Raw genomic sequence first — 25,740 nt, 5'->3', positions numbered from 1 at the left:
TTTTCTTATTAAAAGCCATTGTGTTACCAAGGTGTAGTTGGCAGCACTCTGGCCTAAGTTAAAAGCTGAGAGTTCAAGACACAGAGCAAACTTTTGAGCCCAAAATCTACACCAACATTTCAGGGTTGAACTGAGGAAATTCTTGCACTGTTAAAGGTGGGTCCAACGTTACATCATGTCTCTATGCATCCTCACAGCTGGAAATTAATGAATACAGATTTTAATAAAGAACAATGGAGTTGCAGAATCCTGGCCAACGTATGCTATTTAACTATTATTGATGAAACAGATGTGGACCAACCTATTTTACAAAAGTAAAGGCACCTTGATTTATTAGTGATTAAGTGTTTGATATGTTCTAAGGGTCTAAAATATGCATACACACTGTATAAATATATTTCTTTTTTTTTGATAGTAACCAACACAATACCTAGAACTATCTTTAGAGGGTATAAATAACAACAGGTTCTTTCTAATCAGATTATATAGTAGATTTATAGAGCAATTAAAGGATCGGTAGTTTCAAGGTCCTGGGTGTCAACGTGGCTGATGATCTATTCTGGGCCCAACATATTGATGTACTTACAAAGAAGGCATGACAGGGGCTATATTTCATTAAGAGCTTGAGCAGACTTGGTATGTCACCAAAGACTCTCACAAATTTCTACAGATGTATCAGGAGAGCATTTTAATTGGTTGCATCATCAGCTGGCATTGAGAGGCCGCTTCAGAGGACCGGGAAAAAGCTGCAGAGAATTCTAGACTCAGCCAGCTTTATCATGGGCACTAGATTCTCCAGCATTAGGAACATCCTCAAAAGGTGATGCCTCAAAAAAGGTGGCATCCGTTATTAGGAACCCTGTCACCAGGATATGCCCTCTTCTCATCGCTACTGTCAAGGGGTAGCGCAGGACCCTGAACGAATACACTCAATGTTTCAGGATTAGCTTCTTCCCCTCCCCCATGAGATTTCTGAATGGGCCAGGAACCCAATCTCACTATTATTTTTGCTCGCTTTTTAGACTACATATTTTTATCTATATACTTATTGTAATTTCACTTTTCATTATTATGTACTGCTATGTACTGCTGCTGCAAAACAACAGATTTGACGATATTCCGTATGCCATTAATATTAAACCCAATTCTGATTCAATTCCAATGAACAACATTTAAGACAACATTCAAGAGCTATCCAAATTAATGTTCCTATGTTACTTCAACCAAGTCTTAAATTCAGTTATAATTTCTAATCTCAACCTATTTACTACATTTATCAGAATTATCTTAGTTGGTACTGAAATAAGTTTTTAATATTTTGATTCTTTCACTATCAGAGGTTTAGATTCCACACATGCCTTGGGTGATTCTTTCAATGAGAAAAATTTAGACTGGTAGAAGGCAGTTGATTGAATTGAATTTCAGGAAATGTGACATGTTACGTTTTTGTAAGAAGAAAGAGAAATGGCAATCTAAAATGGGTGGGGTGGTGAGGGGTTTACATCTAATCAGGATAGCAGGACAGAGAGGGCTGAAGGCCCAAGGGTTCACTTATTATCAAAGTATCTTTCAGATAGCCACGAAAGAAAAGAAAAGCAGCACCATCATCAACCCCCAAATCCCACCTCCATGTAAAAAAAAAATGAACAAAATATGGATCAGGCACATCAACCCCTAAATCACTCCTCCTGCACAAAAACCAAGCAAAACGGATCAGGCACATCGACCCACAAATTCCTCCTCTTGCATAAAAAAAGACTGACAAAATGGATCAGGCACACCAACTCCCAAATCCCTCCTCCCACACAAAAAAACCAAACAAAACCGATCAGGCACATCAAGCCCCAAATCCCCCTCCCTGCACAAAATAATAAATGAGAAAATCCAGGCGGAAAAGGATAAAATAGTACAAAAACTATAAGGCTGAAAAAAAGTCTATAGTCCAAAGTACAAATCCAAAACGCAGAAAAGCCCAGGGAACACTCTCCAGGCCGAGCGGCAAACCTTTCCTTCTCCAGTAAGGAGCGATCAAAGACAGACAGCTGGTGCTCACCCCTCCACATTCATCTCTATGCTTCAGTCTCCCTCATCGCTTTAATCAGCGATCAATGGGAGCTTTAATGCGTGAAATGGAGCCAAACATCGGCTTGCAGCCCGTCCTTCAACCTGTCTACAACAAAGTTCCTGTATACTGTCTCTGTCTCCTGGAATCCTCTCGGAGACTGCACAGCACTTGTACACCCAAACAACCTCCAACCTTCTGCATTTGCCTAAGAAACACACATCAAAGTTGCTGGTGAACGCAGCAGGCCAGGCAGCATCTCTAGGAAGAGGTACAGTCGACGTTTCGGGCCAAGACCCTTCGTCAGGACTAACTGAAAGAAGAGCTAGTAAGAGATTTGAAAGTGGGAGGGGGAGATCCAAAATGATAGGAGAAGACAGGAGGGGGAGGGATGGAGCCAAGAGCTGCACAGTTGATTGGCAAAAGGATATGAGAGGATCATGGGACAGGAGGCCCAGGGAGAAGGAAAAGGCTCTTCCTTCAGTTAGTCCTGACGAAGGGTCTCGGCCAGAAACGTCGACTGTACCTCTTCCTATAGATGCTGCCTGGCCTGCTGCGTTCACCAGCAACTTTGATGTGTGTTGTTTGAATTTCCAGCATCTGCAGAATTCCTGCTGTTTTCTGCATTTGCCTTGATGTTTCAATCAACCTCTTTGCTTTAATCAGCAAACAATGGAAGCTTTAATCAGCGAAATGGGGTCAAGCATTGGCTCGCATGAGGCTTCTTGCCACGAGTTTCGCGCACTCTTCCTCTGCCTCCCGTAATCCTCTCAGAGACTGCGAAGCACTGAAGCACACAAACTATCCCCAAACAGTTCCAGAATCACATTCAAGATGAAAAATAAATGTAAAAGACATAAAAGATGGTATCCAGAAGATGTCAACCAAAGGAGCATTGTACACAGGGAAATGTGAGGAAGCGATTATAAAAAGCTATGGGATCTAGGCATAAATAAAAGCATGGAATACATGAATCTCTATAAAACACTAGTTGATGGTAACTAGAACATAGTATACAGCTTAGGCATCACATGTTAGGAAAGTAGTGAAGGCCTTACTGAAAGTGCAAAAGAGATTTACCAGAATAATTTTGAGTTGTTAGACTTTAATTATGTGAATGGACTAAAAAACATATTCACCCATGGAACAAGGAAGCTCAAAGGAGAACCAACAGGAAAGTTTAAAATCATGAAAGATGCTGTCAAAGCAGATTCAGAGAAACTGCTCCCGTTGGTACAGGGCTGAAGAGCCAGAAACACAAGAGTTAAAGCAATTGGTAAAAGAAAAGAAAAAAAATGGCTTTACACAGTAAATGGTTTAGGGTTTGTAATGCATTGCCAGGGAAATTAGAAGTAGAATCAGTTGCACTTTTCAAAAGGGAGCTGGATATGTATCAGAAATGAAAGAGCAGAGAGACTATTTAAACTACTCTTACAAACAGATAATAAGAGCACAATGGACCAAATAGGCTCCTTCTTGCTGTAACCATTCTGAGAACATTGCCAGTTTAGTAGAACACCCAAATGTGCAGAGAATTTATATTACAGTGCTGTTATATTTCCTCATACATGTTCTCACCCCCAGCACAATCCTTGGGCTGTGTTAGTCATTGATGCAAATGGCATATTTCACTCTATTTTTCAATGTTTCTTAACATAAAAATCAAAAAATGGTTTTCAATTTTGCTTCATAACTTTAAAGAATGAACTATGGAGTATGAACCTCTCAATTCCCAAAAGAAAATCGTATCTTAATTAAAGTTGCCAGCATCTTACAAAACTGATTAAATCTATGTCAGCAACTCTTTCTCCCAAGATGCATTAGCTAAGTGGGATGTGATGCCAATGAACTTATATCAAATTTCTATAAGACTGTAATATGAACAGTAAACACAAGGAATATGAACAGTCAGTTTTGATTACAATTTATAATGGTGTCATTCTGCGGCAGAAAAGGATTAAACTCAATGTGACTATTAGCTAGAGATTTATTTTTCTGAAACAAGTCAGGCAACAAAGAACAAAGACTAGCTTCACTGAAATCAGAAGCTAGCAGAAGTTATTGAATTTTCATATAAGATGCAAGGTTGTTAATTGTCATTCTTCAGCACACCAAGTGTAAAGGAGAATTAAGTGATTGTTACTCTGGATCTGATGCAGCATAAAACACAAAAAATCCACGATTATAAAAGCAATTGTATAAAACACAATGTATGAGTAACCGTTAAATATTTTGACAGACTGTATGTACATAAAGTGACATTAGATGATGTGCATCTAGTCCAGGTAAGGGGTGGTGGGTTGGGTTAATTCGTGAAGGTGTTAATCAGCTTGACACCTTGCGTATAACTGTTTTTGAATCTAATGGTCCTGCCATGGATGCTGCATATCCTCTTCACTAAAGGCAATGGAACAAACAGTTGTTACAGGAATTAACCCTCAACAATAATGATCAGTAAGGCATAGAGAGAAGCTGTATTTAGTAACAAGTACTGGCTCAGTTAACAAGCAAGTGAATTTACAAAACTATAAACTTGTGTAAACACCCATTATGTTTCCCTGACCCTCTGTGAACAGTCCAAGAATAGAAAGGTAATACTCAGGAGAAGGAGTCTATGCTATCCAGGCATTCCTCTTGATCTCGATGTAATCTTCACGTTTCCAACGTGGGAGTCATTCAATTCTGTAATGACTGGTCTCCACAGAGATGTAGTGCCTGTACCCCTGAAATCCTCCATTCTTATCCTTTGCCTTATCAGTTCAATCTGTCTTGTTCTGATTTTATTGGCTTAAGCTCACCTGACTGACTTGCGCCAGCTTCTCACTGGTTCTGGCCCAAGCCTACAAACAGTATTACTTTATAGCTCTTGAAATCACAATATGCAGAAATGTCATTGAAGAACAGACTGGAAACTTGTCAACTAAGTTAATGATTTACTTTACATCAGTCTGCCACCATCCAGCTCTTTCTCTGAACCATCACCCAGCTAAGAATCAATCCTGCCCTAATCTTCACTGGTCTCTTATAGGTCCCAGTTTCTCATTCTTTTCTATATATAAAGGAAAACCCTGTTTACAGATCACAAGAAATCAAATATCTTCCTAATATAATATTATATGTATGTTGTATAGATAATCAAAACATAATTGACTGAGGGTCAATCTGCAACATACTTTCAATGGCCACTTTATTGGAATTCGGCGCGGTCTTCTGCTGCTGCAGCCCATCCACTTCAAGGTTCGACATGATATGCGTTGAGAGATGCTCTTCTGCACACCACTGTCGTAACGTATGGTTATTTGAGTTAATGTCGCCCTCCAGTCAGCTTGAATCAGTTTGGCCATTTTCCTCTGATCTTTCTCATTAACAAGGCATTTTCGCCCACAGAACTGCTGCTCACTGGATGTTTTTGTTTTTTGCACTATTCTCTGTAAACATTAGATTGTTATGCGTGAAAATCTTAGGAGATCAGCAGTTTCTGAGGTACTCAAACCACCCCATCTGGCACTAACAATCACGGGCAAAGTCATTTGGATCATATGCTTCTTCTTCATTTTGATGTTTGGTCTGACCAATGCGGAACCTTTTGACCATGTCTGCATGCTTTATGCATTGAGTTGCTGCCATATGATTGTCTGATTAGATATTTGCACAGTGTACCTAATAGAGTGGTTACTGAGTACATGACTTACAGTGCCTATGAAAGCATTCATTCCTGCCCCCCCCCATCCCTTTGGAAGTATTCATGTTTTATTGTTTCACAACATTGAATCACAGCAGATTTAATTTGACTCTTTTGACACTAATCAACAGAAAAGACTCTTTCATGTCCAAGTGAAAACAGATCTCCAGATCTCTACAAAGTGACCTAAATTAATTACAAATATGAAACGCAAAATGAATGATTGCCTAAGTATTCACCCCCTTCAAGTCAGTATTTAGTAGATAAACCTTTGGCAGCAATTACAGCCTTCTGTCTGTGTGGATAGGTCTCTATTAGCTTTGCACATCTAGACACTGTAATTTTTCCCCCATTCTTCTTTACAAAACTGCTCAAGCTCTGTCAGGCTGCATGGGGATCGTGACAGCCTGTTTCAAGTCCAGCCACAAATTCTCAATTGGATTGACGTCTAGACTCTGATTTGGTCCACTCCAGGATACTAACTTTGTTGTTTTTAAGCCTTTCTTCTGTCGCTTTGACTTTAAGCTTGGGGTCATCGTCTTGCTGGAAAACAAATCTTCTCCCAAACCGCAGGTCTCTTGCAGACTGCATCTGGTTTTCCTCCAGGATTTCCCTGTACTTTTCTACATTCATTTTACCCTCTCCCTTCACAAGTCTTCTAGAGCCTGCTGCAGTGAAGCATCCCCACAACATGATGCAGCCACCATGCTTCACGGTAGGAATGGTGTGTTTTTGATGATGTATGTTGTTTGGCGTACACCAACCATAGCGTTTCGTCTGATGGCCAAAAAGCTCAATTTTGGTTTCATCAGACAATAGAACCTTCTTCCAGCTCACTTCAGAGTCTTCCTCATGCCTTCTGGCAAACTCTAGCTGAGATTTCATGTGTTTATTTTTCAGCCGGTGGCTTTCTCTTTGCCACTCTCTCAAAAAACTGTGATTGGTGAAGCAACCGGGCAACAGTAGTTGTACCGGCAGTCTCTCCTATCTCACCCACTGAAGCTGGTACTCCTCCAGAGTTGTCATAAATCTAATGGTGGCCACCCTCACTAATTCTCTTCATGGTCACTCTGTTTTTAAGGACAGCCTGCTCTAGGCAGATTTACAGCTGTGCCGTATTCTTTCCATTTCTTGATGATTGACTTAACTGTACTCCAAGGGATACTCAGTGACTTGGAAATTTTCTTGTATCTATCTCCTGACTTGTGCTTTTCAATAACATTTTCGCAGGGTTGCTTGGAGTGTACTTTTGTCTTCATGGTGCAGCTTTTGCCAGGATATAGACTCATTAGCAGTTAGACCTTCCGGATACAGGTGTGTTTTTACTACAATCAATTGAAACACCTCGACTGCACACAGGTCTCCAAAAACTTACCTCTATTTAACTAATCATGTGACTTCTAAAACTAACTGGCTGCGCCAGTGATGACTTGGGGTGTCATATTAAAGGGGGTGAATATTTATGCAACTATTTTTTTAATATTAATTTAGATCACTTTGTAGAGATTTGTTTTTACTTTGACACGAGTCTTTTTCTGTTGATCAGTGTCAAAAAAGCCACATTAAATCCACTGTAATTCAATGTTATAAAACAGTAAAACATGAAAACTTCCAAGGGGGTGAATACTTTATATTGGCACTGTACCTAATTTATTCCCATTTTATATATTCATGAAACTTCGTAAATTATACCTTCTCTGGAATAAGTTCTGTTTATCAGAGATTTAAAGTGATATACAGTCATAAGCAGACATTGAGTGCTTTGTTTATTAATGTTCATCACCTGGAATTAATCTCAAGAGGCAAAGAAAGCATTTTACACAGAAAGCAGCAACACATATATGGTATCATATTGCTGTATACAGCTATGAGGGAAACAAATTTTTCTCAGGGTATATTGTAAAGGTAAGTTATTCTGCAAAAATTAAAAATATTTTCAACAAATTTATTAACAAATCTGAAGATAGCATATTTACAGGAGAACTATTAAAAGGAATTTTGTCACTGTATTGAATGACTATTGGTCTTTTCTATACACACTCACTTTAGCACTTTTTCATTAAAAGCAATTCAATAGGTACACGCCTACTGGGTAGATTACGTTCATTAGCCGTATTCCTACCAAAAGCCCTGTCTAAAGGTTATAATTTGGAAAAAATGTCCAAGTTCTTCAGAGGAAAGATAGAAGCTAATCTCACAGAAAAGCTATCAGGAGAGTGGAATAGAAGAAGTTGTTGCTATAGAAGAATATAAACACAAAAATAATTTTTAATTCAAGATGCTCAGGGAATAGAACCCGACATTGGTTATTAAAAACATGATGCATGACTGGGTCCAAGCAAATTTGAGTCAACACACAGAAAATGCTGGAGGAACTCAAAAGGTCAGGCAGCATCTATGGAAATGAATAAACAGTCAATATTTCGGGCTGAGACCCTTCTTTAAGAGAGTAAAGGAAGGGCAAGATGACAGAATAAAAAGAAGGGTCTCTGCCCAAAATGTCAACTGTTCATTCATTTCCATAGATGCTGCCTTACCTGCTGATTTCCTCCAGCACTTTGTGTGTGTGGCTCTGGATTTCCAGCATCTGCAGGATCTTGTATTTAAAAATTGAGTCAACTAAGGTTTCTGCTAGATGAATGACAGGAGTCAGTCCAGAAAGACATTGAATTGTTTGAACTGAGAGATGACACAGACATAAGTAAAGAGTTTTAGTGGTGGTAAGGTGGAAGTAGAAGCAGCCCGTGTTATTGCTTATATCATCATTTCTATAACCAGGGAACACAAGGTCAATTGTAGCATCTCCATCACTCTCTGAACAGTCTAAATCAGATGTTAAAATTGAGACCTTTCATGGAAGGACATTTACTCGATATATTGCTTTGTAGTAAGACTGTACATGCAGATTTGCAGTCTGGGTTTATAATTTCACTATGAGCGAAAGGGAAGCCTCACAAAATTTATTTTATCTTCTCAGTGCTACAAAATGTGAAATTAGGTCCTGATATATAATTTTGCACAAAAAACCAATGGAGTTACAGGATTCCATTCTCAAAATACACTGGTTAAGGTCCTAAACTATCCTATAATTCTACAGGATAAAAAATTACTTTCATTTACTTTATCACTGTGCTGTTTAACAGGAAAAAGGATGGGATTGTGATACAGATTCCTCAAACACAACTATATATTTTGTGCAATAGGAAGTCAATGTCACCTGCAATCACTTTGGCAGATTTGATCATCTGACTGTCCTATTCCCGACATACAGTCAGAGACCGAGGACCACGGAACCATTGGTGGGGACTGTAAAGTATAGCCAAGGGAGATAGAAGAGTGCTTACAGGACTGCTTTGAATTGGTGGTGTGACAAAAGACCAAGTTATCAGAAGATTGATGCTGATAAGAGAGACAAAGAGAGAAACATTCCAAATGTTAATAAGAGAGAGGAGAGAGATTAACGAAAAGAGATGCAGTTCCGAGTATTGTCAGACCGGTTGCTTTGAACCTGAACTGTTTGAAGTTTGATGGACAGGCGATACCCCAGCAGGGGGATAAAAGGAACAGGTTCGCTAAGGCAAGGAACACACCACGAGATCACGAGGTAACGAGACCCTGGAAGTGCGGTGTGCCCCCCCACAAGTTGGTGGGAGTTCTTGGAGGTCTGGTCGCGGGACCGACCATAGACGCACAGGGTGAGAAAGTACGATCGGCGGGAACCTGGTGTGTGTGTCCAGCCTTGCCTAGGTGCCGGGTTCACCGCAGAAGAACGATTGTATCCGGAACGGAGGGGTCACAGTCGGTGACCTCAGAAGACATTACAAAGGGCTCGCCCGAAAGCTAACTGCGAGGAATATCAAAGGTCTGTTTGAATCCGATTTGAATATCATCATTCGCGCGCTCTCTCTCTCTCTCCAACGGCACCACGGCGATCACTGCGAACTGTATTCAGCTGAACTGAACTCTGTGTCACTTGAGACTGATCATTCACCCCTAGACTGCGATAGAGATTGATTGATTCCTATTATCCCAGTTCTGTGTACATGCGTGTTTTATCATTGCTAACCTGTTGCATTTATATCCTTACAATTAGAATACTGTGTTACTTATTTCTTTAACTTATTTCTTTAATAAAAACTTTCTTAGTTCCAGTAATCCAGACTCCAACTAAGTGGTCCATTTCTGCTGGTTTGGCAACCCAGTTACAGGGTACGTAACATAAGTGCGGTTCTCGTCCGGGATTTTGAACGCTAAATTTGGGACTGGGTAAATTGATTGGGTTAAAATTCCTGAAAGAAAGAAAAGGCAAACAGCAGAAATGGAGATTGAGGAATTTCTAAAGGCGCCGACCTTGGAGGCATTAGAGGATGCCAGGAAAGCAGAATTGGCAGCTGTGGCCAAACGGTTGAATCTTTTTAAGGGGAAGTCGACAATGAGGAGAGCGGAGATGCACAGAGCTATCATAGAGCATTATGTATCTAAAGGTGTGTTTCCCCAAGGGGAGCTGGAGGTGGTATCTATGGGAAAACCTGGTGCAGAAGCAGTACAGCTGCAGATTGAAAAATTGAGACTCGAGCACGAGTTCCGGGTAAAACAGTTGGAGCAAGAAGAGAGGGACAAACAGTTGGAGCGAGAAGAGAGGCAGTTAGAGAAACAGAGGGAAAGGGAATTTGAGCTGGAGAAGTTAAAGATGCTGGCAGCGCAGGGGCCCATGCCAAACCAAGGTGGAGGGTTCAGGGTGACCCAGGAGCTTAGGCTGGTTCCCCCATTTGACGAGACCGATGTTGATCGGTACTTCCTCCATTTTGAAAAAGTTGCTGCATCAGGACTGGCCGAGGGATAAGTGGGCTGTTTTGCTTCAGAGTGTACTTAAAGGAAAAGCACAACAAGCTTACTCGGTCTTGTCTGCAGGAGATGCCCAGAGGTATGAGGTGGTGAAAGAGGCCATACTCGGGATTTATGAGTTGGTCCCGGAGGCATACTGGCAGAGGTTCCGGAATGCAAGGAAGCAGTGGGGCCGCACGTATTTAGAGTTTGCCCGTGAGATGCAGATATATTGTGAGCATTGGTGCGCCTCGAAAGGGGTCAATGGGGATTATGACAGACTGCTACAGCTAATCCTGATTGAGCAGTTTAAAGGTTGTGTCCCTGAAGGTACAAGACCCTACCTAGATGAGAAAGAGGCAGACACTTTAGCCGCAACTGCTAAATTAGTGGATGAGTACGCGTTGACACATAAAACGAAGTTTACCCCTAGTAAAGGCTACCAGAAGGGTAGTCAGGACGGCGGGGAGAGTCCGCCAGAAAAGTCAGAAAGTAAGCTGGGGACTAGTGAGAAGGATAAGGTAGACCGGGAGCAATTTGGTAGGAAGTCTCCTGGGGTCGTATGCTATAATTGCGGGAAAGCCGGACACTTTGCGTCCAGGTGCTTTGCTCCAAAGAAGGAGACGGAGAAAGGAAAAACGGCGGTTCTGACTGGCTGTATTGAGCTAGTAAACAAACCGCTGGGGGAGAAGAGGTCTGATAAAGTTCAGGAAGGGCGCGAGAGGTTTATCTCGGCCGGATTGGTGTCGGTGAAGGAGGGATTAAACCCAGTTCCAGTATTGATCTGGAGAGACAAGGGAGCTTGTCAGTCACTGATCTTAAGGAGTGTTTTAGACTTTAGTTCAGAGACCGAGACTGGGGAGGTCAGGGTCATAAAAGGCATTGGGAAAGGGACTGAAGCAGCACCTTTGCACCAGATACACATAAAAAGCGACTTGGTCTCTGGACCGGTCACGATCGCAGTGAGGCCCGAACTACCGATGAAAGACGTGGAGGTCTTACTCAGTAATGGCCTCGCCGGCGGAGAGGTGTACCCAGCAGTAAGATTGACAAGCCAGCCTGCCAGGATTGAGGCCCCGCCCATGGACTCACAGGTTTATCCCGTTTGCTCAGTGACTCGGGGCACGTTTAGAAAGGCTGCCGAAGTAAATATAGCTTTGGCTGAGACGTTTTTACCAGCCTTGTATCAGAAGGGGTTAGAAAGCGAGGAGCAGCATAGTGAAACAGAAATTAAGGTAGATTTATCATTAGCAAGGAAGGAGTTTGTGCCGGCACAGGAGCAAGACGAGGAGCTGATGGTTTTGACGGAGACAGCTCTCTCCGAAGCAGAATTAAAAAGGGAGCCAGTGGGCTATTGTGTGGAGGAGGGAGTACTAAGGAAGAAATGGAGACCAAGTACCGTGCTCGCAGATGAGGAATGGGGGGGTGGTGCCAAAAATTTATGGGGATGAGATTCGTAACCTGGCCCACAAGATACCCCTCGGTGGACATTTTGGGGGGAAGAAAACAGTCGGCGGAATCATGAAAGAGTTTTACTGGCAGCACAGGAGAAAGGATGCTATTGACTATTGTAGACGTGAGCCGACACAGCCTATTGATATGCTAATAGCTTGCCACGACAGGCGAACAGACCTAGTCGGTGTTATCACGAAAATTAATGAGACTAGTGTGCCACCTGATAAGGGGAAAACCCATTCTGAAAAGAAAAGTATGGTGCCGACCAGATGGGAGAAGTCTATTGTTTTGGCCAGCTTTGCTGATAAGGTCTCTCTCTTAATCCCCGAACAAAGCGACCCGCTAAGAGAGCTAATTAAATGGCACGCACACGTATATCCGGATGTCCCGAGGCGATGCAAAGAGCTAGGACATGGTGTTGTTGTCACATCAGGTCAGCCTAGTGAGCAACACCCCTATAGGATGATTAATTCAGTGACAAAAGGGCTAAAGAACGCAGAAGCTTATATTGGCGATGTAGTAGTCTGGAATGACATGTGGGAGGAGCACAGTGTGGCACTGTTTAAACGGCTGTTTGAAGCCAGCCTGACAGTGAACCTCGCAAAAAGTGAATTCGGCCATGCGAAGGTCACTTATATGGGATTTGTGGTAGGACAGGGGCAGCTGGCTCCGATGCAAGCTGTGTGGGCCATCTCTGAAGTCCCCACCCCGACAGACAAGAGAGCCCTGAGAAGGTTCTTGGAGATGATGGGGTACTATCGGAAGTTTTGCAAAAAAAAAACTTTGCGGATATTACCCACCCTCTTACTAAGCCCTTGCCAAAGAATGCTAAGTTGGTGTGGGTCGACCCTTGTTATCTGTGTCCGGGACAAAAACCACTGAGAAGTTACACTGATCACAACTCATTAGTGCTTTTGGCCACTATGAAGTTTGCTAAGTTGGAGCCTGGTCTTAGAGGATTATTAAAATAACACATATAAAAGGAACGGAAAATGTGATTGCTAACTGTTTGTCAAGGTGTTGACAACTTAAAGTTCCTTGTATTAGCCAAATAGCTGATGAACATGTATATTTGTGTGTATCTAATAATGTATTCATGCCTATAATTTTTACCCCGGTAAAAATCCTTTGAAGGATAGGGGTGTGACAAAAGACCAAGTTATCAGAAGATTGATGCTGATAAGAGAGACAAAGAGAGAAACATTCCAAATGTTAATAAGAGAGAGGAGAGAGATTAACGAAAAGAGACACAGTTCCGAGTATTGTCAGACCGGTTGCTTTGAACCTGAACTGTTTGAAGTTTGATGGACAGGCGATACCTCAGCAGGGGGATAAAAGGAACAGGTTCGCTAAGGCAAGGGACACACCACGAGATCACAAGGTAACGAGACCCTGACAGTGCGGTGTGCCCCCAACAAGTTGGTGGGAGTTTTTGGAGGTCTGCTCACGGGACCGACCATAGATGCACAGGGTGAGAAGGTACGATCGGCGGGAACCTGGTGTGTGTGTCCGTCCTTGCCTGGGTGCCGGGTTCACCGCAGAAGAACGATTGTATCCGGAACGGAGGGGTCACAGTCGGTGACCTCAGAAGACATTACAAAGGGCTCGCCCGAAAGCTAACTGCGAGAAATATCAAAGGTCTGTTTGAATCCGATTTGAATATCATCATTCTCATATTCTCTCTCTCTCTCTCTCCACCACGGCGATCACTGCGAACTGTATTCAGCTGAACTGGACTCTGTGTCACTTGAGACTGATCATTCACCCCTAGACTGCGATAGAGCTTGATTAATTCCTATTATCCTAGTTCTGTGTACATGCGTGTTTTATCATTGCTAACCTGTTGCATTTATATCCTTACTATTAGAACACTGTGTTACTTATTTCTTTAACTTATTTCTTTAATAAAAACTTTCTTAGTTCCAGTAATCCAGACTCCAACTAAGTGGTCCATTTCTGCTGGTTTGGCAACCCAGTTACAGGGTACGTAACAGTGGACTGGACCATATTCAAGGATTCATCTATATATCCAATTGAATAGGGCACAGTCATCACCAATTTTATCAAGACCTGTGTCGGTGAGCATGTGCTTTTGAGATCAGTTTGTCTTTCTAATATTGACTCTGCTTGTCACTTACATTATCAAAGATTCAAAGCACATTTATTATCAAAGAATGTATAAATTATACACGTTGTAATTTGTCTGCTTATAGGCAGCCACAAAGCAAAAAGTTTGAAAAGACTAAAAACCACTGAGCAGAGAAAGAGAGAGAAAATAACTTCATGCAAACAAAAGAAGCAAGCTAACAGCATCACAATCCAGGAGTCCCAGAATCGCTCTCTAAATAGTCAGAGTAAGCTCAAGCCAAACCTCAGTACCCAGTTTTCACACTAGTGGAGCAGAAGCGCACAGCAGCCAGATCAGTTTACAGCTGCAGAGAAAGGAATGAACATTCTTGGGAGAGTGAGAGAAATCAGCCCGACCCTCGCCTCCACACCTGACACTTGGGCTTCCAATCTATCTGGCACAGCATATAAATTGTCCAAGCACCAAGCAGTGCCACATTCTAGGACTCGGATCCAGGTGCCCTGATATGCCTGGGCTGCCCTGCCCGAAGCCACTGTCGATCTCACCAAATCAGCTCAACCTCAGTGCGATCCAACCTCGCACCTGAGTTAGGTGGACAGGCATTGAAAATCTTCCACATCGACTCCTCTCCAAATTGCTCACTCCATCTATGGTAGCAAAATGAACTCTATGAACCTGATGGCTCGAACACATTGTGCCACGCAATGCCCCAGCATAGCTCATCACCCAAATCAATCGCCTCCACCTGCGTCCTCACTGTCTGTGGTAATAGTTCGCCACAATTTGTTTCATGAAAAATGTTATAAGTAATGTTTTTAGTCGATTCTCTTGCCTTATGATTCACCAGTAAGCTGTCACACATCTTCGATCGCGCCATCTTAAACCAGAAGTTAGTCTTCAAATATATTCTTCACATATTATCCACCAAATATCAGCTAAATATCTGCTTTTCCTGCTTCATTTCATTCTCATCCTCACACAAGGAATCTTTGGTTTTTGTTGTCTTATGTTTTTCCATGTAGGAAGGTAATTAGACTGTACACAAATGGCTTCTTTTTAAAGATTGTTTCATTGTCTGAATACTTAGTTATATCTGCCAATTGCTGTTACCAATTTATTTTGTCCACATTAATTTTTAATTCAATGAAACCGTCACTCCAATTATTCTTTGGACTCTAGATTCTGTTTTGCTCTGCCAATAAGCTAGTTTATATCTAATAACTTTTGTGAAGCTAAACTTTATCTACTTGGTGCACCTTATTTCAAGTAAAGGATCACTTTCAGTCAGAATTGCTCATAAATAAGAAAGTTTTCCTGAAGAGAAAACCTTACCTTTTTAATCTACTATATCATCACCCTATTTTTCTTAATCCCTCTTCTCTCTATGTGAATATCTAAACTAAGCCATGTCAAGAATGACATGCAGTGGGTTCTACACTCTAACCATTCTAAACAAGGAGTGTTTACTTTTTTCTCTATTCAGTTTTTAAAGTCAGATGAAGGTACAGTATTTATAGATCAAAGATTCAGATTAGCCCATGTAGGACTTTCCTTTCCACTTACTATCAATCCAAAATAATCGCATAACACTTAACAATGTTATCTTTAAGACTTTCTTTGCTTATCGAAAAAAAAACTCCAACCAGTTTAATATTTCTTAACTTATAATTTTAATAGGCGCTCGGCAGAGGATGGTGTTCGGGAGGCTGTATCGGAGAGGCTGGTTGGAAGCTCGAAGTTTTCGGATGGATGGACTCAGTGTCGGCTGTGGTCAGCTGCTTCCAAGGTATCGGCAAGTTGACAGTGCCTGGAGGTTTATGGCAGGGAGTTTCTCCCTTTTGCCGCTGCTATCGGGGACTTGGGAGTCGATCGACTCGGGACTTTGAGACTTTTTTTTTACTGCGCCCATGGTCTGTTCTTCATCAAATTATGGTATTGCTTTGCACTGCTGTAACTATACGTTATAATTATGAAGTTCTGTCAGTGTTCGTCTTTGGTCTGTCCTGTTTTCTGTGATATCGCTCCGGAGAAACATTGTATCATTTCTTAATGCATGTATGCATTTCTAAATGACAATAAACGAGGACTAAGTGTTCTCATAATCTAATCTAAAATTACTTATTTTTTGAAAATGTGGATTAAGTTTGCTTTTCCCTTTAAAGTGTATCATCTAATTTTCCGAGGTCAAACTTCAGGAACATCTAATTGGAGCCTGAACATTTTCTAATGCAGTATGTCAAACTCCTCATCTACTATCACCAACCACCCATATTGATACAGATTGTAAATTCTGGTATTATTGCTTGCTTCTAAATTCAAATCTTTAATGAAAACGAAAAACCCTCTGATTAACAGTGACTCCAGTATTTATCCTTGTGGAACATCATTCTCTACCAACAGATACAAAACAGTGGAGAAACTCAGCAGGTCAGGCAACATCTATGGAGAGGAATAAACCGTAAAAATTTCAGACTGAGACGCTTCATCAGGATCATGAGTCCTGATGAAGGGTCTGAGCCTGAATGTCGACTGTTTATTCCTCTCTATAGATGCTGCCTGATTTGTTGAGTTCCTCCAGTATTTTGTGTTTGTTGCTCTGAATTTCCAGCATTTGCAGAATCTGTGTTTACTATTCTCTGACGTATTTCGATCTGAACAACAACCATTTCTAGTCGATAATGCCGGCAAATTAAAACACCATTAATTAGCTCACAACTGTCCTCAAAATGATATGAGGAAAGTTCCAGTCTCTTAGAAGTCTAGCTAATACCAAGAAATCGCTCCCCTGCTATGGGAGTACCTTCATGAAGCGGGCAGAAACTTTAGTGAGCAGGAAAGAAATTTTAAAACCATGAATCCGAATCCCATCTATTCTGCTTAGGCTTATTTTTCTGATGAAAGAGATATGACCTTTAATTTAGTGCTACAAAAGTGGTTTCACTTTCATTACATTACATTATGATTAGATAAAGCACAATAACTGTAACTGTGGATGATATTTTTAAATACTCTGGAGCTACAATTATCAAAACATGACAAGCAAATTGACCATACAAATCATTTTATGTTGGAAATTCAAATTTCCACAATGTATTAAATTAAATGTTCTAAACTATAAAACTAAATACTACCTGTGTAAAAGTGATGATTTCAGAAGCCAATAATTAATTAATTAGTGATCTTCACAATGTGCATATATAAACTGCATGGAAAGATATGAACTAACACAGGCCTATTCTTTTTAGAGAGATTGGACATACCTATACACTTTCCCATAGCTCTGTTCCTGCTTTCTGATTATTCAGTCAGCATCACAGACAGAAGCAATATGAACCATCTGTTCTGTACAATATCAATTTCAGATTACTATGCAAGAACATAATTAAGATCCTGTCATATAAGTCACATAACAGATGAGGAGTTTGCTGATGCCTGTTACAACTTTTTACAGTCTGGACAAAACAAGGGGTAAAACAAATATTTGAAGTGACAATACAAAATTGACATACAGTCGCCTTTTGAAGTGATTACTATGTTGAATATCAGCAGTGTCAAAATAAATGACATGATCCATTCAGGATCAGATGGAATACTGGTATGAGTTTCATAAAGGATACAAACATAGATATGGGTCAGTTGAGCTCTAACTAAATTTTATGACTACATTATTTCACATTGAATAAGTTTGCGAGTGCAGGTTACAAATTAAATCAAACTCTACCGCAGCCTTCAGCCTACAGTATTTTACTTATTTTGTATATAATAAGCTGTATTGTCCAAGCACACATCAGCTTGGATTTACCTTTAGTTCTGGATGCAAGGTGGCTGGATTTGCAAAATCGTTTACTAACCGATGAGCCACTTTCCATGCAGTCATTCACCAAATCTCCCAGCTTCACATTAGCTGCTGGCCACCACAATTAAGCACTCAGCTCTGCTAGAACTTTTTTGCCTAACTGAACATTTTAATGGTGAAAGGCATCCAGCTGAGAGTGACCCAGGCCTTTTCAAATGGTTTAATCTTTGCTTTCCCTTAGGCCATGGAAATCCCAGGAGACTTTCTCACTCACATTTATTATTTGGGTTGGGGGGCAAATGGAAGTATACTCAACCCCAAAAATAACTACATTCATTGTTATCTCATTTGCTTGTGAAATATAGGAAATGACTTTTATTGGTGGTCACTCACTTCTAGGTGTGCTGATGAGCACCAGAGTGTTGACCCAGCAAACCCTGCACGGAGTTTAGCAGTCTAATCAAAGAAACTGAGCAGCACCATCTTTGCAATAAGTGATGGGCAGACATCATGTTGTGTGATCCAGCACAGAAATCAAACACATCTCCATTTTGTTTAGATAGAACAAGAAGCATATGATTTAATAATCAATTCCAAATACCATTACTTATTTGGATAGGAATCCTGCCCATAATTCAGCCCAGTCACTCTTTCCATGCCAAGGTCAGCACTTAATTTTTTACATTTTTATTGGAATAAGGATGACTCATGAATTGGCGGATTAAGGAAGAAAGCAGCCAGATAATGCTGAGCAAATAATTTTGTTCTTGGTGATTTTGATCAAGTTTCCATGAGTGAATCAAGTCTTCTGAGAACTCCATCTGTGGCTTAAGGTAGATTAGCTCAAAATTAAAAATAAATCTGAATCACCATAAATTACTCATAAGCTTATGTGGGACACTCACCACATCTCAGAGGAGTGAAGAGACCACTAAATAGGATGAAGTTTGTATCTGGGTTTATTTAGAAGCAAATTATACAATTAGAAATTATCCTGCTTTGAACAGAGAAGGTTTAAAAATGATTAGCAAAATACCAGGGGATATAAGATCACACGATAGAGGAACAGAATTCGGCCATTTAGCCCGTCGAGTCTGCTCTGCCATTTCATTATGGCTGATCCAATTTTCTTCTCAGCCCCAGTCTCCTGCCTTCTTCTCATATTCCTTCATGTGCTGACCAATCAAGAATCTCTCACCACTACCTTAAATATACATGAAGACTTGACCTCCACAGCTGCCTGTGGCAAAGAATTCCACAGAATCACCACTCTCTGGCTAAAGAAATTCCTCCTCATCTCTATTCTAAAAGGATACTTCACTATTGTGAGGCTCTGTCCTCTGGTCTTAAACTCTCCCATCACAGGAAACATCCTCTCCATGTCCACTCTATCAAGGCCTTTCACCATTCAATAGGGTTCAATGAGGTCACCCATCATTCTTCTAAATTCCAGTGAGTACAGGCCCAGAACCATGAAACTCTCTTCATATGACAAGCCGGGTTCAATCCTGGTATAACTTTTGTGAACCTTCTTTGAACCTTCTGCAGTTCCAACACATCCTTTCTAAACTAAGGGGCCCAAAACTGTTCACAATACTCCAGGTGAGGCCTCACCAGTGGTTTATAAAATCACAACATTACATCCTTGCTTTTATATTCTAGTCCTTTTGAAATGAATGCTAACAAAGCATTTGCCTTCCTCCCCACAGACTCAACCTGCAAATTAACCTTTAGGAAATCCTGCACAAGGACTTCTAAGTCCCTTTGTGCTTCAGTTTTTTGTAATTTCTCTCCATTTAGAAAGTAGTCAACCCTTTCATTTCTTCAACCAAAGTGCATGACCATACACTTCCCAACACTGTATTCCATCTGCCATTTCTTTGCCCAGTCTCCTAATCTGTCTAAGTCCTTCAGTAGCCTTTCTACTTTCTCAAAACTACCCGCCCCTCCACCTATCTTCATATTGTCCGCAAGCTTTGCAACAAAGCTATCAATTCCATCATCGTAAGAGGAGAATATTTTTCCAAGCAACTAATTTCCACGTGGTAGGATCTGTAGTCAGAATTGAAATGTTAACTCTGTTCTCTTTCCCACAAATAAATGGCATACTGAGTATTTCCAATATTTTCTATTTTTGTTTTAGATTTTTAGTATCTACAGTATTTTGATTTTCACTTATTTGTAAATCGCACTGCTTCAACATCACACTCACCAGGTAAGGTTTGCACTTTCCACTCAACAAAAGCTTGGTTCCAATGCTCCCTTTACCTCACCAGGGCCCCAGTTCCTGCTCTTCTTTCATTCACCAGGATTCTGGGTCCCACTTTTCCAGCTACTTCATAGGACCTTTGTTCCTGCAGACTTCTTTTGAGATTTACCAGGTTCACTAAAATGTTACTGAGTAACACCACTCACAAAGTGAATTGGAAGTGTATTGAAATATTAACAAATAACTTTGACAGCATAGAAAAAACACTGGTTCTGCACTACTAAAATCCCTGGCACGCTAGACTAACAGAGATTTACTGCAGCATCCTTTTACAGAAAAAATAACAATCACCACATGCTTCACGACCTCAAATAATGTGGCATTGAGTCTCAATATTCTTGCATAGAGAGAGAGAAAAATCAGCAAAAGCTCCTGCTATTGTTCATTATTAATCAATCTTCAACATTGTTGGAACCACACATACCTGCAAAACAAGATAAGGGCCCACTGGAGCTCATTGGCATGTCCCCATAATGCTACAAATGTTCTAGATTATAGTCGTTCCCAAAGTGGGTGATATCCGCTCCCTGGGGGTGATAGAGAGGGCAGTGGGGGCGGGGTATTCAGTAGCAAGGGCATCAGCTAAGTAATTACAGGTTTAACAAGAAATAAATTATTATAGCATTTTATCCTCAGTGGCTCATAATTGTTTAGAATGTTAGAATGTTCACATAATCACTTCACCACTGTTCTCTTAGACTTTGTTCAAAGTGGATTATAATTGTAGAAAAAAATATGAAACTTCTTTATTTGGCAAATCATGAGAAATCTGCACAGAAGAAATTGTGTTATTTCTGGAACCAGCCCAGGCATTATTGCTGTTCACTACTGTAGTATAGTTGTTAGCTGGTATGATTCCCCTACTGACGTAATTCCTATGAATTAGGGTATGGTGTTCAATGGGAATATGTTCAGAATTTGCCCTTTCAAATGGCCTTGGCCACATTTCTGTAGCCCACAGGCTCACCAAGATATCGCTGCCTCACTTTATGTACCTTCAGGCAAAGAGTCAGGTTTTCCCTGAGTTATGATGATGTCATAATTTTCCCTTTTATTGATTGCAGCGCTTGAGGTTGGACTTAAACAATAAGTGATTGACTATGGTCATTAATCCATAATGAAAGTGGCAGAAGCAGACCAAACAAAAAAGAAGTGCATACCGTATAGTGTAAAGTATCTGAAATAAGGATTTACACTGGCGCCAAGCAACCAACAGCAGCCAATGCCTGTTGTGTGAAAAAGATTTTTTTTCAAATGAAGCAATAAAACCATCCAGGTTCCTTAAACATTTGAAAAAATATGCTTTGATAAAGCAAATAAGTTGGCGCATTTTCAGTCACTTTGTGAAAACTTTCAGAAAGGGAAAACACTTCAAAACATGCTTGCCAGCACTTCACAACAAAACAGTGATGGCTTGCATGCTTCATACAACATTTCACTGCTCATTGCTAAACCTGCAAAGCCCCATACAACTGGAGAAGAACTGATTCTGCTAGCAGTAAGAAAGGTTCTGAGTACGGTTTTACATAAGTCATCAGATCAAATAATTAAATTGATTCCACTCAGTAACAACTCTGTTCAAAGACAGATAGATGAAATGTCTAAGAATGTAGAAGACACATTGTGCATCATACTTAGGACAGAATAATTTTCTTTGCAGTTGGATAAGTCAACTTTGCCAGGCAACAAATCTTCGTCTCTTGATTATGTTCTCTTCATAAAAGATGAAAGCATGGCTCAAGAGTTGTTATTTGGAAGGGGTTGTTGAGTAATTTTTCAGAAAAAGGAAAATTCTGCTCACCAATATTTGTGCTTGTGCAACAGATGGGGCACCATCAATGACAGGACGCCACCATCGCCACCATGGGGTTATTACTTTCCTGAAAAAAAGCTGTACTTAACATATTTACTATTCTGCGTAATTCACAGACATCTTACGGCAAAAAACGAGTGATCGGATGCACAAATCATGAAATACTGTTATCACAGTAGTAAGTAAAATCAAATCCCATGCTTTTAATTCTTGACCTTTGTATTGAGAATGATAAACAATTGGAACACTTACCATTGCACACAGAAGTCAGATGGCTCTCTAAAGGAAGCTGTCTGAGACACTATCATGCTCTTTTTCAAACTGTGCTAAAATTCTTTGAAGACTCAAATACTTCATTTAGAATGAATGCTTCATTTAACCAGGTTGGGTAATAAATCTATTCCTGGACACTTGTAATGCAGAATTAACAGAAAGGATGGAGAAGAAACTGACCTCGTTAGAAAATCACTTTGAACTAAAGCAGAGGTTTAAAACAAATCATATCAAGACTTCTGCGTGCAGAAAATCTCTGAACTCTATCCTGCACTATGAAAAAGGTCAAGATGTTCGTTATTGCCTTTCCAACTTCATATCTAGTGGAGTGCAGTTTCAGAGCAACTTCTTTCAAAGCAACGAAACAGACCACAAATTACTGAACATGGGGATCTGAGACTCCTTCCGAGTGACATTCAGAAGCAGATATCACTGCACAAAGCCTATCCATCGCATTGAAAGGTGAAAAAGCGATGAAATAGTGAATTATTGAACTAATGCACTGTACGCTTAATAATTGCTGGTCAGAATAGTTTTTACTGTGATTAAATGAATACTTTTATTTGTAGCTTCAAATAGATTTAAATAAATTTTGCAATAATTTGAAATTGCAGTTCCTATTTTCTGTGCATTGTAAATCAAGATTCTTTATTGTTTTTATTTAATGGCCGCTAAAGGAGAGGGGGCACTGAGGATATGGTCTGGTAGCCAAGGGAGTTGTAACCCAAATAAGTTAAGGACCCACTGTTCTAGAACCTTACCAGGACAGAAACCTGACATGAAACACTCAGTGGCCACTTTACCTGGTACATTCTGTACCTAATAAAGTTGTCACTGAGTGTATGTTTGTGGGCTTCTGCTGCTGTAGCCCACCCATTTCAAGGTTCAACATGTCGTGCATTCTGGGACGCTCGTCTGCATACCACTGTTGTAACATGTGGTTATTTGAGTTACTGTTGTCGCCCTGCCAGCTTAAACCAGTCTAGCCATTCTCTTCTGACCTCTCCTTTTTACAAAGCATTTTCAACCACGGAACTGCACTTATAGGAATTTTTTTTTTTTTTTTATCACACCATTCTCTGTCAACTCTAGAGACTGTTGTACATGAAATCCCAGGAGATCACCAGCTTCTTAGATACTCAAACCACTCCATCTAGCACCAACAACCATTCCACATCAAAGTCACTTAGGTCACATTTCCTCCCCATGTCTGAACAACAAATGAACCTCTTGACCAGGTCTGCATGCTTTAAAGCATTGAGTTAGTGGTACATGATTAGCTGATTAGATATTTGCATTAACAAGCAGTGTACAGAAGTTCCTAATAAAATAGTTACTGAGTGCATACAAAAACACAACTTGGTGAAGTCAATGGATCTGTCCTTGATTAAATTCGTGAGCTTTGTCCTAGACAGTCACTGTTGCCTGTGAACATTAACATCACACACATCTTTTACTAAAGGATTATTTGGACATTATAAACTTTTACGAATATAATATTAATGATCATTAATATCTCATTTAGTCATTGCAATAGTAAAGACACTCGACTGAGACAAATATTTGAACTGCAATGTGTTATTTATATTTTAACGTCCAATTGCATTATATCAAAATATGCTGATTGTAAAAATATCAGTTCAAGGGTATACAAAAAGTATAAATTAGAACTTGTACAGTCTGGATGACACATAAACAGAGAGAACAGGATTTATTTTTCCATAAGAGCAATATCCTTAGCTGCTTAAGATCCATGAAGTGCTTAGATTAAGTCAGACTGCCAACTGAATGGAAATTTTCAAAACACATGGAAATGCTCAAAACACATTATACCCAGTAGTTGACAGAAAATAATTTGATCTGAGTATTGTAGGAAAAAAAATGAGGCTATCAATATTCACACTAATAAGAGTGAAACGGACATCAGTTTCTGTTGAGTGCAAAAAAGTGCAGTTAAAAGTAGAATGGAAAAAAATTGCCATCCAACTTGCTTGAGTCCTGCTGAAGACTTTAAAATTCATTATTGAAAAAAATGGAATAGCATGAACCTGTGGTACATTAGGTTATACATACCTGTTAATTCACCAGAATGGAGAAATCTTTAAGCACTGAATGTGTAAGATGGGTGGCCTGTCATGAGTGCATTGTTAAGCTGGCAAGTAACAGTGGAATGGTTAGAATTTCTGCAATGGTTGAGTGAGATGGGTTGTGTGTTATGGAGATAAGTTTGAGTCAGATATCAGTCTGCATCAAATATCGTGCCAATATTCTAACAGTCAGATTTAGTCTCAGATTACAGTAACTGCTAAATATATTCACTAGAATTCAAAATTAACTTAAATGTGGAAACAATCATTTTAAACCTACAATAATTTAAAAAGAAATATGAGTAAAAACAGAAAATTCTGTAAATACATTCCTTGGGTCAGTCAAAATCTAGAAAGAGAAATAGTTTTAACATTTCAATTCAATAACCACTAATCAGTTTGTGTGAAAGGTCAGTGACCTAAAACGTCAGCTACACCTCCTTTTCCTCTGATACTCTTGATGGGCTGAGTACTATTTTTACTTCAGATTTCCAGATTTTTTTTGCCTTTTAATAATTACAGAATTTATGTTATTTTCTACAGATGCTTTAGCTTAGAAGTAAATCTTTTAACTGACATTCTCTAATTCAGATTTCACAGCATATTAAAGGTTTTTACTTCCAAGAAGCAGAAAACTGTAGATGCTGGAAGTGTGAAATAAAAACAGAAAAAGTTGAAGAGGGACCATCTGCAAACCGAGAAAAACCTAACCTTCTATTAAGCTGAAACGAATAAGCAGTCGACATCTTGTGCATGTCGGCCTGAAATGTTGACTATTTATTCCTCTCCACTGCCTGAGCTGGAGCTCATGAGACAATGGCACCTAACGGTGACTCCTTTGCTTGCATCTTCGAAAGCAGCTCTATTTCTATCTCTAACATCTCTGTTTTTCCCTTTCAGGGTCCTTTTGAAGACCCTGACCTGGAGTTATATGCTGACTTCGGTTCTTTGCGGGAATAGGATCTGCTCTCGGGGTCTCACGACGAGCCGCTAGTTGACCTACCAAGGACGCAGCCTAGAGGACTAGCATGCCTTTGGGGTTCCAGGATTTTGTGGCTCTGAAGGCGGGCGGACTTGAGGTTGGTGCCTCCGCAGGGAAGTGGTGTGTTGTGCGACATGGAAGATCGAAAGCAGCAAGCTGGCTGCTGGCTGTGTGCCCAGAGACCCAAGTTTCTCTGACATTGAATGTTACTTTGAAACCACAGATGCTGCCTGATATGCTGAATTCCTCCAGCATTTTGTGTGTTTTTATCTTGATTTCCAGAATTTTCAGAATCTCTTCTGTTTATGATTAAGATTAAATGTTACTCTATCTCCCTCTCCTCACAAATGCTTCCTGATGTACTGATTATCTCCAGCATTTTCTATTTTTATCAAAGCTGTTTTTTGG

At 40.2% G+C, this 25,740-nt stretch overlaps 1 protein-coding gene across 2 annotated transcripts in view; it reads right to left on the bottom strand.

The window, feature by feature from the left end:
- The window catches only part of rad18 (RAD18 E3 ubiquitin protein ligase), a 280,171-nt gene that overhangs the window by 42,611 nt on the left and 211,820 nt on the right, over positions 1-25,740 (bottom strand). The window lies entirely within an intron of this gene.

This window comes from Mobula birostris, chromosome 16, assembly GCF_030028105.1.
Source record: "Mobula birostris isolate sMobBir1 chromosome 16, sMobBir1.hap1, whole genome shotgun sequence".
Taxonomy (NCBI): domain Eukaryota; kingdom Metazoa; phylum Chordata; class Chondrichthyes; order Myliobatiformes; family Myliobatidae; genus Mobula; species Mobula birostris.
This window is presented reverse-complemented; position numbering and strand designations above follow the sequence as displayed.